This window comes from Protopterus annectens, chromosome 11.part0, assembly GCF_019279795.1.
Source record: "Protopterus annectens isolate FY-2018-M chromosome 11.part0, PAN1.0, whole genome shotgun sequence".
Classification (NCBI taxonomy): domain Eukaryota; kingdom Metazoa; phylum Chordata; order Ceratodontiformes; family Protopteridae; genus Protopterus; species Protopterus annectens.
Genome location: NC_056745.1, coordinates 667,996,414 through 668,007,269, shown reverse-complemented (window position 1 = coordinate 668,007,269; position 10,856 = coordinate 667,996,414). Strand labels below are relative to the sequence as shown.

Sequence of the window (10,856 nt, the reverse complement as noted above, 5' to 3'; positions counted from 1 at the left end):
GTAGTATCAGAACTTACACTAAATCAGGCTAACCATTTGCCAGTCTTCTTCCCAAATCCACAGAATAGGGCAGAGGAAGTCCTTCATTCCCTAGATGTGCACAGGAAGATTTGGTGATGTTTAGATAGGACAAAAGCCCTAATAGGCAGAAGAATTACTGGTGGCTTTTGCAGAGGGCAAACAGGACAGGCCTGTATTCAAACAAACCAATACCATGGATAGCCAACTGCATTAAGTTCTGTTGCTGCCACCATGGAAAGAAAGAATGCTGCCTGGCATATTAAAGCATGGGGCATCTACCACTGCTTTCAAAGGAGTCCATACCCAGGCCATACTAGAGGCAGCCACATAGAACTCGGTACACACATTTAAAAAACTCTATACCCTAGTCAATGTCTTCAAGGCTAGAGCAGGTTTTATTACAGTCATCCTGCAAAACCTAGGGTCAGACCGATGACTTGCATCTACATATGTGCTTTGGGCATCTTCCAAAAATCTGTACCCCAACATTAACTACAAAGAACATAGGACAGTTGTCCCAATTATCATAGTTGTAAATATTCGAGTAGATCAGTGTTGCATTACATTCTCTCACCTTCCAACCCCTCTATCTGTTGATTACTTTTCTCCCTCTTGCTAGGTCGAAATGGTAATGGAGTTTTCAGAAGATAGTCCTCTTCTCTCTCTCTCTCTGTCTGTCTCTCTCTCTCTCTCATATCTCCTCTCTGCCTCCTGTGATTTTCCTCCTCCTCATTCAGACAGCTAGGGAAGTCATGCTGTCGTCGTACATCAAACTGCTTATTCACCGCTTAGAAAGACCTGAAAGTAGTGCCGATGGACACCCCTTTTTATACCCAGACACCCACGTCAGTCTTTTGAATGTCTGTCGATTTGGGGATGATGCAGACTTCTGAAATCAGGCCAGTCATGGACTTCTGCATGGCAGTAAGACCCAAAATCAGTACTGTAACATCAGGCTTCTCTAACATATACAGTTATGGTTAGTGGGACACAACTGTACGTGCTGCAGGGGGTGTTTGAATCATCCCAGCTTGAAACAACTGCAGCTGACTTGGCTGGATTATTGCCTTAAAACGTTTTAGAAACCGGTATTAAAGGAGGCAAGATAAAACTGCTACTAAGAAGTCCTATTAGCAAATGGAAAAGATTTTCTAGTTGGTACCAAAACAAGAACTTGGGCCCTTTTAAAGGTAGTGCTTCAGTGGTTCTGTAGTACTTGTGAGAGTTATCTTTCTCAGTCCTCCATCTGGGCACATTTGCCAGCCATTTCAGAGTATGTACCAATGTATCCCCCTCTCTCAATGCAATCCCATGTGAAAATGTTTTTGAAGCGGGTGTTGCATTCCAAGCCTCCTAAAAATGGTTGCTAATTAATTAGGATCTGAATTTTGTTTTGAAAAAATTCATTCTTGCTCCATTTGAACCGGCTCATCTGTCTGACTTGTTGAGATTAATGTGGAAAACATTTTTGCTGATGGTCTGGATCTGAGTTGCAAGCTCTTGTCAACCATATTGCAGTTTTCACAAAGAGAGTTTCCTTGAGAACAGATCCTTTATACCTAAAGTGGTGTCTAGTTTAGCTTGAGGCAATCTATCCATCTCCCTGTCTTCTTTCCATAACCTAGAAATGAGGGGAAGAGGATACTCCATAGCCTGGATATCCACAGACAACTCTGATGTTATCTTGCCAGACTGACTAAAACTTTGAACCAAATGAAAAAAAAAATGCAGTTTAGCCTCTGGGACAGCAAAACCAAGTCTGTTCGGACATTAAACTGGTCATCAAAAAGCTGACTAAAAACACCACTTTTATTAAAGAATAACATATTTAGCACTTTCGTTCTTTGAACCTGGAACAACTTCTGACAATTGAACCTGATTACATTTCCTTATATAACCAGTTCTTAAAGGCACATTATCACCATAATAATATTAATTGGGCAGATTCGAACTTTAAATTCCTGTCTTTTAAATCGCACAACAGAAAACATCCGAAATCAAATATTTTAATTCTTAAAAAGAGCACTGTAAGATTGATTTAAAAAAGAAATTCTGCTATATATATCCATAAACTAAATTAATCAGCTGATTTTAAAAAAATCTGGGGTGTCTATCAAATGGTAACCCTTCAAATATAAACTGCACTTATAATTTAGCTTCCTATAAACTTAACTTAAACAGTTTTTTTAATTCTATTCTTAACTCCCAATCACCACCACCACCTGTTTTTTCCCACTTTTTCAAGTATGCCAAATTTGTATTCACATATTCCTTCACAGCTAAAAGAGTGCTTAAAAATTGCATTTGTATTCTTAACATTAATATCCTATATGTGTATATAATTCCTTTTCACCAAGGCAAGTTCAAGTTTCCCAACATAAACATTTTTTATAACTTGTGCAGATAGCTAGATAAATCACCCCCCCCCCACACACACACACACACACACTATTTACAGTTTCCTTTGACTAATTTAATTTTGCTCCTTAAACTATTGTCCAGGACACTATTGTATTAGACTAACATGTAGGCACATTGTTTACATGCAATGCATTTACTAGTTCCAATCCCTGTGGGGACAGCCCTTTAGTTATTATTATTACATTCCAATAGTTGTTGAAGATTAGCTGCCATTTTAAATATAGAAGATGGTTTATATCTCAAGATCTCTAGTAATAAAGAACAACCATTGAGATATTCTAGTTTATTGTTAATAATGTATCAGACTCTCTGTGCACATTCATTATATTGTAGAATAAGAGCTTTATTCTTATTCATTATGGATAATCTCTTATTTTCTTATTCCGTTATCCTGCTGGTCCTCTGACCTTACACCAAGTAGGGGTTTATATTTCCCCATTTCTTTAGAACTAAATCACTAATACCTCTTAGAATCTTAAAAGGGTGACCTCGCTCTAGAAACATTTTCAAGTTTCCTAAATTCATTGTATACATCCCCTTTACTTGAAGTCATCAGGGCCACATGAGTAATTTGCCCTTTAATTAGACTTTTTTTGCAAGTCATATGATGAAGACTATTGTAATGCAAATGTAAGTTACTAAATGTGGGTTTTCAATAAATTTTGAAACAAACTCCTTGCCATCAGTCGTAATACAGGTATCCAGATAGTTCCTACTACAACTGTTATAGTTCAATGTAAATTTAAATGTAGTAGTACCATTTACATATTCCACAAAATCTTTAACATTTGCATCAGGACCTTCCCATAAAATAAAGATATCTTCCAGGTATACGGTGGGTATAGTTTACAAATTTTAAAATACTCCATATTGATTATATAGGCTTTTTTCCAGGTGTACGTCGGGCATAGTTTACAAATTTTAAAATACTCCATATTGATTATATAGGCTTTTTTCCAGGTATACGTCGGGTATAGTTTACAAATTTTAAAATACTCCGTATTGATTATATAGGCTTTTTTTTTCCATACAAATAAAACCAAGTTTGAATATATTGAGGCACAAACAGCTCCCATTGCCATCCCCTTAACTGTTAAGTGTTAACTAAAACAATAGACATCATAAGAGTAACTGAATTTCTTGAGAAGGAAGAAAGAAAGGAACACCCAATCAACCTTTCATGAAAAATTTCCAATCCTTCATCTCTTGGAACTGAAGTGAACAAGTCTACCAGGTCTATCATCAGAAAACCACTGTTTTCTGACTATACTGAACGGGTTAATCTAGTTTAAAAAAGTCCCATAGATCTTTAATGCGGTGGGATTTATTATTAAAATACCGGTTTTATTTTTCTATCAATAAAAGTGTCTAAGGGATACACTTTTGAGCACTAGCTGATGCAATCTGTTTATATTTTAAATTAAAAATACATTTATGAATTTTGGAAATTCCAAAAAACTCTGGAACCAATTTTTTTTTAGGTCTATATTATTGTATGAAATGTTACATGTATTTCCTTGTCACAAAATGAAATTCAGTGTCATATAGCATTTCTAACATAGCTGCTTGAGTATTCTAGAGCATTTACTATAAAAGTACTACCACTTTTTTGTCTGGTTTCATAATAATTTGTAGCAACCTATCATTTCTTAAAATCAAGCATATTTTTTTTTTCTGAAAGTTTTATTGTGCTTTATCCCTAATTTGTAATGCTCACTACAACATGCCCTTTCAAATGCTTGTATTGCTGGGAGCATAACAGGATTAAATGTACTTTTTTCTTTTTAAATGAAACCTTGGGCTGTTGGAATACCTCATCCTGTGTAGTATTATTGAAAACGCCACCAGAATTGATTTCCTTTTGAATAATGTTAATTCCAGTAACGAATCAGATATAGCAAAGGGTACAGCAGGTATGAATGTATAACCCTTAGAAAATAAGTGATTGTGTCTTGGTCCATTTGGAATTTTATAAATTCTCAATAATCTGTAGTCTCGAACTTTCAGTCAAAAAAGCATGGTCTAACTGAAGATTTTTTACTTGTTTGTTTGTCCCTAAGGGACCCAAACTAATGTTGGTTATAAGGTCTTGAATTACTATCAGTTTGTCTATTTGATTCCAGACATGGTTAAAGCAGCCTTTTATTCACGTTTGTAAATTATCATAAATATTACTATGGGAAACGTCCGAAAGCCAACAAATAGCATTACACCCACAATCTGGATTAGACACAGTACCCTGTTTATCATTGTGAATTATTTTTTCTTTACGTCCAGAAGTAATACCTCTTGGGTTTGTAGAAGTAATATGTCCCTGGAGATGTTTGCTCCAAACATGTCTTGACTGGCCAAATTATTAACCCATCCACTTGGTTAAATTCCATCATTGTCATGCCGAACCAAACTGGGTCTGCCATTCCTTGATTCCAGGGTCGGGCAAAACTATTAGCCTTGTAAGAATTTTTTTTTTTTTTTTTTTTACAACCACCATGTCTGGGCGATTTGATGAATGTTCAAAGCTTCTTGTGCGGAGTTATTTTTACCACACAAGAAGTTGTACTTTGGTGATACCCAGGCCCTGAGAGTCCAACCCTTTCCAAAAAAAGCCACAGAAGTATTTTAGGGGTGGCAGCTTGGTATTTTGTATATACCTTTACATAACACACAAATTAAATTCCTTCTCTAGATCTAGAGCAAGCTTTGCTAGGACCATTCTCCAGTGGCATCTGGAACCATATATTTCATCCTGTCTGTCAATTTATGATAGTCTACCCATGTAGCTAAGACTACTGTAGCTGTGATCAAATGATGGCCGTAGTACAGTTTTATAGTAAACTTTCCATAACGGTAGATGTTCAAATGATCATTCCTGTGATAGCTGCTCCCACCATCCCCTATTTTTGAAAGTTTTGGTTGGCAGGCTGATGACTCTTGTTTATTTTCCTTATTGACCTATTCCAAGGCTCTAGCTGGCTTCTCTCTCGTTTTGTAATGAGGTCTCTGAAGGGCTTGGTACCCTGACCACAAGTTCTGCTGTACCTGGTTTTAAAGGTTAGGTGTGTGGATGTAGAAGCTGCCCTTGAAGGTTTGTAAGCTGTCCTGACTGTCCTTTCCCTAGCAGGATATATCCCATATAGCTAAAGCTACTGCAGCAGTGATTATTCAGACGTCTACTGTCATGGTAAGTTTGCTTACACAACTTTACTTTCTGCTTCAGATACTGTTGCACCAGGTTTATCAGTGAATGTAATCTAAAACAGGGCCATCCTGATTTCAGCAGTACACCTATGGCCAAGACAGCATGGGTTCTGTCTTGAAAGGAATTGAACAGAGACATTTCCTGCTCTTTCCAACCTTGTACAGGCTACTGTGTCTTCTACTAAGAATTTTCATTTTATGGTTTATGGATCATCACTGCAGTAGACTTCTGGCATATAAGGCCAAACTTCATAGATGAACTCCCCTTTTCCTCTAGGGTGTGCACAACATCCCCCCGCCCATACACACACCTGGACGCCAGCTCCATCTTTGCTGTAAAAGGGATGCCTACCAGTGTTATCATTAGTGCTTTCACTTCAGCAGCACACTGAGTTCTCTCTTGCTGTATTGTTATTCTTTTGGGTCAGTCTAGGTTTCCTGGTTAGAGAGCAGGCAGCTAAATACCCCATTTGTTTTTTATGTATTCTTAAAATTGTTGAAATTGTGTGAACATCGTGGGAACTAGACCTCAGTGGTTACAAAGAAAAATAATTGCATTGTCTATGGTAAACACATTTCACACAGGGTGTTTATATGTATTGCATGTGGTGTTTGGGATATTGCACAATGTCACCTTTTGCATCCACTGGACTCTGTTCCGTAAGAATACCACAAGGCAAAGAGCTAAAGCTCTCCAAGACTACTTTAGTAATAAATAGTTGGCCACCTTTTCCAGTGTGTTGTGGCATTGTCCAAAACCTGCAAAATTTTTTAGATCAGCATTTGACACAGATTAGTATTCAACAAATGTATTTATTGTTGTGGCGAGGTTTAGCTCACTAGAGCACGTGGCTCGCAGTGACTTGGATTTCTTTAGGTGGTGCATGTCATCTATTCTGAGTTGGGCATGGCTTTGTAAGTCAGGCAGAGATCACCTCTGAGTAAGCGATATGCCACTGAGTACAGCCAGAGTTTTTTCAGTCGGTCTGCATAGGACATATGTTTGAGGCCAGTAATCCTCTTGGTGAGGTACCTTTGTGATCTTTCCAGCTGTTGGAAGTGTCTTGTGAGGTACATTCCAAATGGGGCATTGTACTCTATGATGGGTCTAATGAGTGACTAGTAGAGGGGCGGGCACTATAACCTCTTTATTTCTAGATACGAACACTTTAGTAATTAGATGGGCCACATAGAAGGATTTCCTAACTACTTTGGTAATATGATTGTCAAAGGAGAGATTACTATCTACCTGGGTCCCCAGATCTCATTACCTCTTCTGTATTAAGGGGGATGCCACCTATGTGGTAATTCATGGGTGATGTTCATCGTGTTTCACTGTTGCAGTCATTGCACTTGGGTTATCGTGCTGGCAGGCTACCCGCAGTCGGCCTGAATTCCAAAGTCTAGGTCCGGTGTCGGTTGCTGTCGCCTCTTCCCTGACGTCAGTGTGCCAAGGGTATAAAAGATGCAGCCGACGCCATTTTCTTCAGTCTTTCTTTCCGTGCGGTGCCCGAAGTATAAGCAGTTCACAAGTGCCGGTCGGCCATCTCCTGAGATTTTCAAAAACAAATTTCAGATCCAAAGTCTTCATTAAAGCTAAGTACCCCATTGGGGAAACTTTTTTCTTGCTCCAGTCTGATGTCAGAAAAAGTTAACAATTGTATTTCTTGTGGGAAGCAAATACCTCATAAGGATTTTCATTCTTACTGTATTCCTTGCCTAGGCCCTGATCATAACGTTGCTAGCTGTCGGTTTTGTGCTAGATTTAACCAACGCACTATTAAGCATCGGTACGATTTTGCCTTTCATTACTTTGGCCGAAGATTCAATTATATAATGCCGTCGGAACAGCTGACGACCAGAGTTTATAAAAAGCGCAAGGAAAAAGAAAAGGACAGGCATCGGAGGTCCAAAACCGACGACAAGGCTTCCACTAAGTCAGTCGCCGGTTCTCAGTGAGGTACTTTAGCAGTTCCTGGCACCCGCTACCTCAGAGCCACAGGCCGCTGACTACTCCCACGTGGAGCCAGCTAGGCCTCTGGATACTCAAGGTATTGGACACTTGGACACTCGGAAGCTATTCCCTCAGATGGGTCTGGAGCTGCTGAGCAGGCATCGGCTTCTGAGAGTGTTTTCAGACCTACACAGTTATATGTAAAGCCTACTTCAGCTTCCAAAGCAAAGACTAAAGCAGTTCTAAAGACAGAAACGAGTACAGCATTCTCCTGGACAGACTACCATGCCTAAAAAAACAGATGCTCAAAATGGCCGAAGACCTAATTACTTTGATCAGGGGTTCCTATCCCCCTCCTGACAAGAGGCCTAGGCAAGAGACAGAATATGAATCTTCTGATCAGGTTTCCATTTCCTCCGACTCCTCTTCTGAACAGGAATACTCTCTTCCTCCTTATGAGGATTCTGATGCTGAAGAATCTATCCCTTCAGCCTCACCGCCTAAGGATTATTCTTTTGGGGAAACTCTGCATACCATGAGGGATCACTTCCACTGGGAGAGCCAAGACCACCCAGAATCTAAGAAAAGGCTTAGAGATTTTCTTTTACTACCTCAGTACAGGTCTTTGGCTATTCCTCCTGTGTTAGACATTGTAGATGATGTATTTTCAGAGTCCAGACTTTCTCCTGACTCTCTACCTCATGCCCCTGTTAAACCAGACAGTTACTGCAAGGTTCCAGATTCACATAAATTTCTTTATAAAAACCCTGCTGCTGACCCAGAAACTATTTCTCAGGGTCCCAAAGGGGTCAAGGCTTCTACTGCAAAAACCCCTATCCCCTCTGATAGAGATTCAAGGGCACTAGACAGATGGGGAAAAAGGTTTACACTTCTGCTGCTTTGGCTGTGAGGGCTTTAAATTGTCAATTTCATATGCTTAAATATCAGCAATACTTAATGTCACTGCTAAAACAGAAAATGTTGTCATTGTGATTGTGCAGAAAAATAAGGAAATGCAGGATTTATTGCATGCAACTGAACAAGTGGGAAAGCATACATTACAATGTGGTTTTGATTCTCTGGAGGCCTCTTGCAGGGCTGCAGTTACAGGTTCTGTCATTAGGAGGCATGCTTGGTTAAAGGAACAGAATCTACCTGATCATGTTAAAGCAAATTATTAGATGCTCCATTACAGCATGATACCTTATTTGATGTTAAAGCAGAGGAGGTGTTGAAGAAAATGGAGGACAAAGCGAAATCTATGCAAACAGTGTAAAGGATTTCTTACAGGTACAGCCACCCAGATTTAGCAGGAACTGGCCTACAAAGAATTGGTCCTTTCCAGTGTCAGACAGGCCACAAAGAGGCAGATACAGACGCCCCAGAGGCAGATCCCAGCCCCAGGGCTCATACAGACCTAAACAGTGGGGCGCTTCTACCTCCAAAAGTGGAGAAGACAAATCACAGCCATACAGGAAACAGTCCCAATGACTTTCCTCTGCCAGCACCAAGCACTTATCTTTTGGCAGCCCCCTTAGGGGGAAAACTAGCACTTTTTTCTCAAAATTGGCACATGATCACCCAGGACAAATGGGTCTTGAATATAGTGTCCTAGGGCTACAGGTTCCACTTTCACACCCTCCAAGGGCAAAAGGTATGCCAGACCTGCCACACAATCAATGGGCAGAGGCACAAAAACAAGTTTCATCCCTCATGGACATGAGGGCCATTCAGCAAGTACCACAGCAAGAGCAGGGGCAAGGATTTTACTCAAGACTTTTCTTGGTACCCAGAAAAGACCAAGCCTGGAGACCAATACTAGATCTGTCTATTCTAAATACATTTCTGGACGTTCCAAAATTCAAAATGTTGACGCTGCAGCAGCTTCTGCCCATGCTGGGCAAGAAGGCTTGGCTTGTAACTTTGGACCTAAAAGAGGCATACCTGCATATTCCATAGGTTCATAGGTTCATACTAGGCTATCTGCCCAAGGGCATTTATAAGCCTAGCCCATAGTTATGTGGCTTTCGCCACCCCTTTAGTTTGAATAAAAACTATGCCTATCATTTTGCTGTGCCTCTGTCAAGCAGTGACACTGAAGTAATCCCTGGGGTATATCTGCAATCTCCCATCCATTGGTCAAGATTCCTCTTGAACAAGGCCAGAGAGGTGCTCTGCCTCACATGTACCGGGATTTTGTTCCACAGCATAGGGAGTCTCTGGGTGATGAATCTGTCCCTCCAGCACGTTCTATTTATAACCGTGTCAAGGTTTAAGTCTCCGCCCTTGTGGTTCTGAGGGATCTAGATTTTTGAGGTGAAGCATATTCATCAAATCTGGGTTTGACATGGCCTTATATGTCAGGCACAGGTCACCTCTGAGCAAGCGGTATGAGACTGAATAGAGCTGGAGTTCTTTCAGTCGGGCAGCATAAGACATATTTTGAGACCCTTTATCCTTTTGGTGAGGAACTTTTGGGGCCTTTCAAGCTGCAGCAGGTGTCTGGTCAGATACATTCGAACGGGCATTGTACTCAATCATAGGTCTAATGAGTGATGAGTACAGGGGACGATGACCTCCCTTGATCTAGATGTGAATCCCTTCATGATCAGGTGGGCGATATAGAAGGTTTTCCTAACTACTTTAGCAACATGAGTGTCAAACGAAGGCTACTGTCAACCTGGGTCCCCAGATCCCTGATGACTTTTTCTGTGCTCAGTGGATTGCCACCTATATGGTAGCTAGGGGTAACCTTGTTTTTCCCGAAGGGTATGACTATGCATTTTTGGCGTTTAACTTCAGGCCATGGCTCTGGCACCAGTTATCCGTTTCTGTGAGGCCCTTCTGGAGGATATCTGTGTCAGATGTGTTTTCGACTATGGCCCAGTTTGCAGTCATCTGCAAACTTTGTCAGCCATAACCCTCCTGTGTTTGCTTGTACTTCAGAAAAGTAGATTCCGAACAAGAGTGGACCCAGGACTGAGCCCTGTGGGACACCACTTGTGACAGGCTTTGAGTCTGACATGGCTCCAGCAACTCTGACCCTGTGGGTTCTGTCACTTAGCCAGTTTGCAACCCATCTTGTGATGTATGGGTTTACATTCAAGCTGATGAGTTTTTCGATGATACCCGAGTGGGGTATTGTCGAAGGCCTTTGCCAGGTCGAGGTAGGCTGTATGGACTGCCTTTCCCTCATCAATGGCCTTGGTGACTGTCTTGAAAAGTCAACCAAGTTTAAGAGGCAGGATCTGCCTTTGACAAA

General features: G+C 40.6%; 1 protein-coding gene across 5 annotated transcripts in view; it reads left to right on the top strand.

The window, feature by feature from the left end:
- Positions 1-10,856, top strand: part of LOC122815541 — a 704,558-nt gene that overhangs the window by 392,808 nt on the left and 300,894 nt on the right. The gene's annotated exons all lie outside the window — the stretch shown is intronic.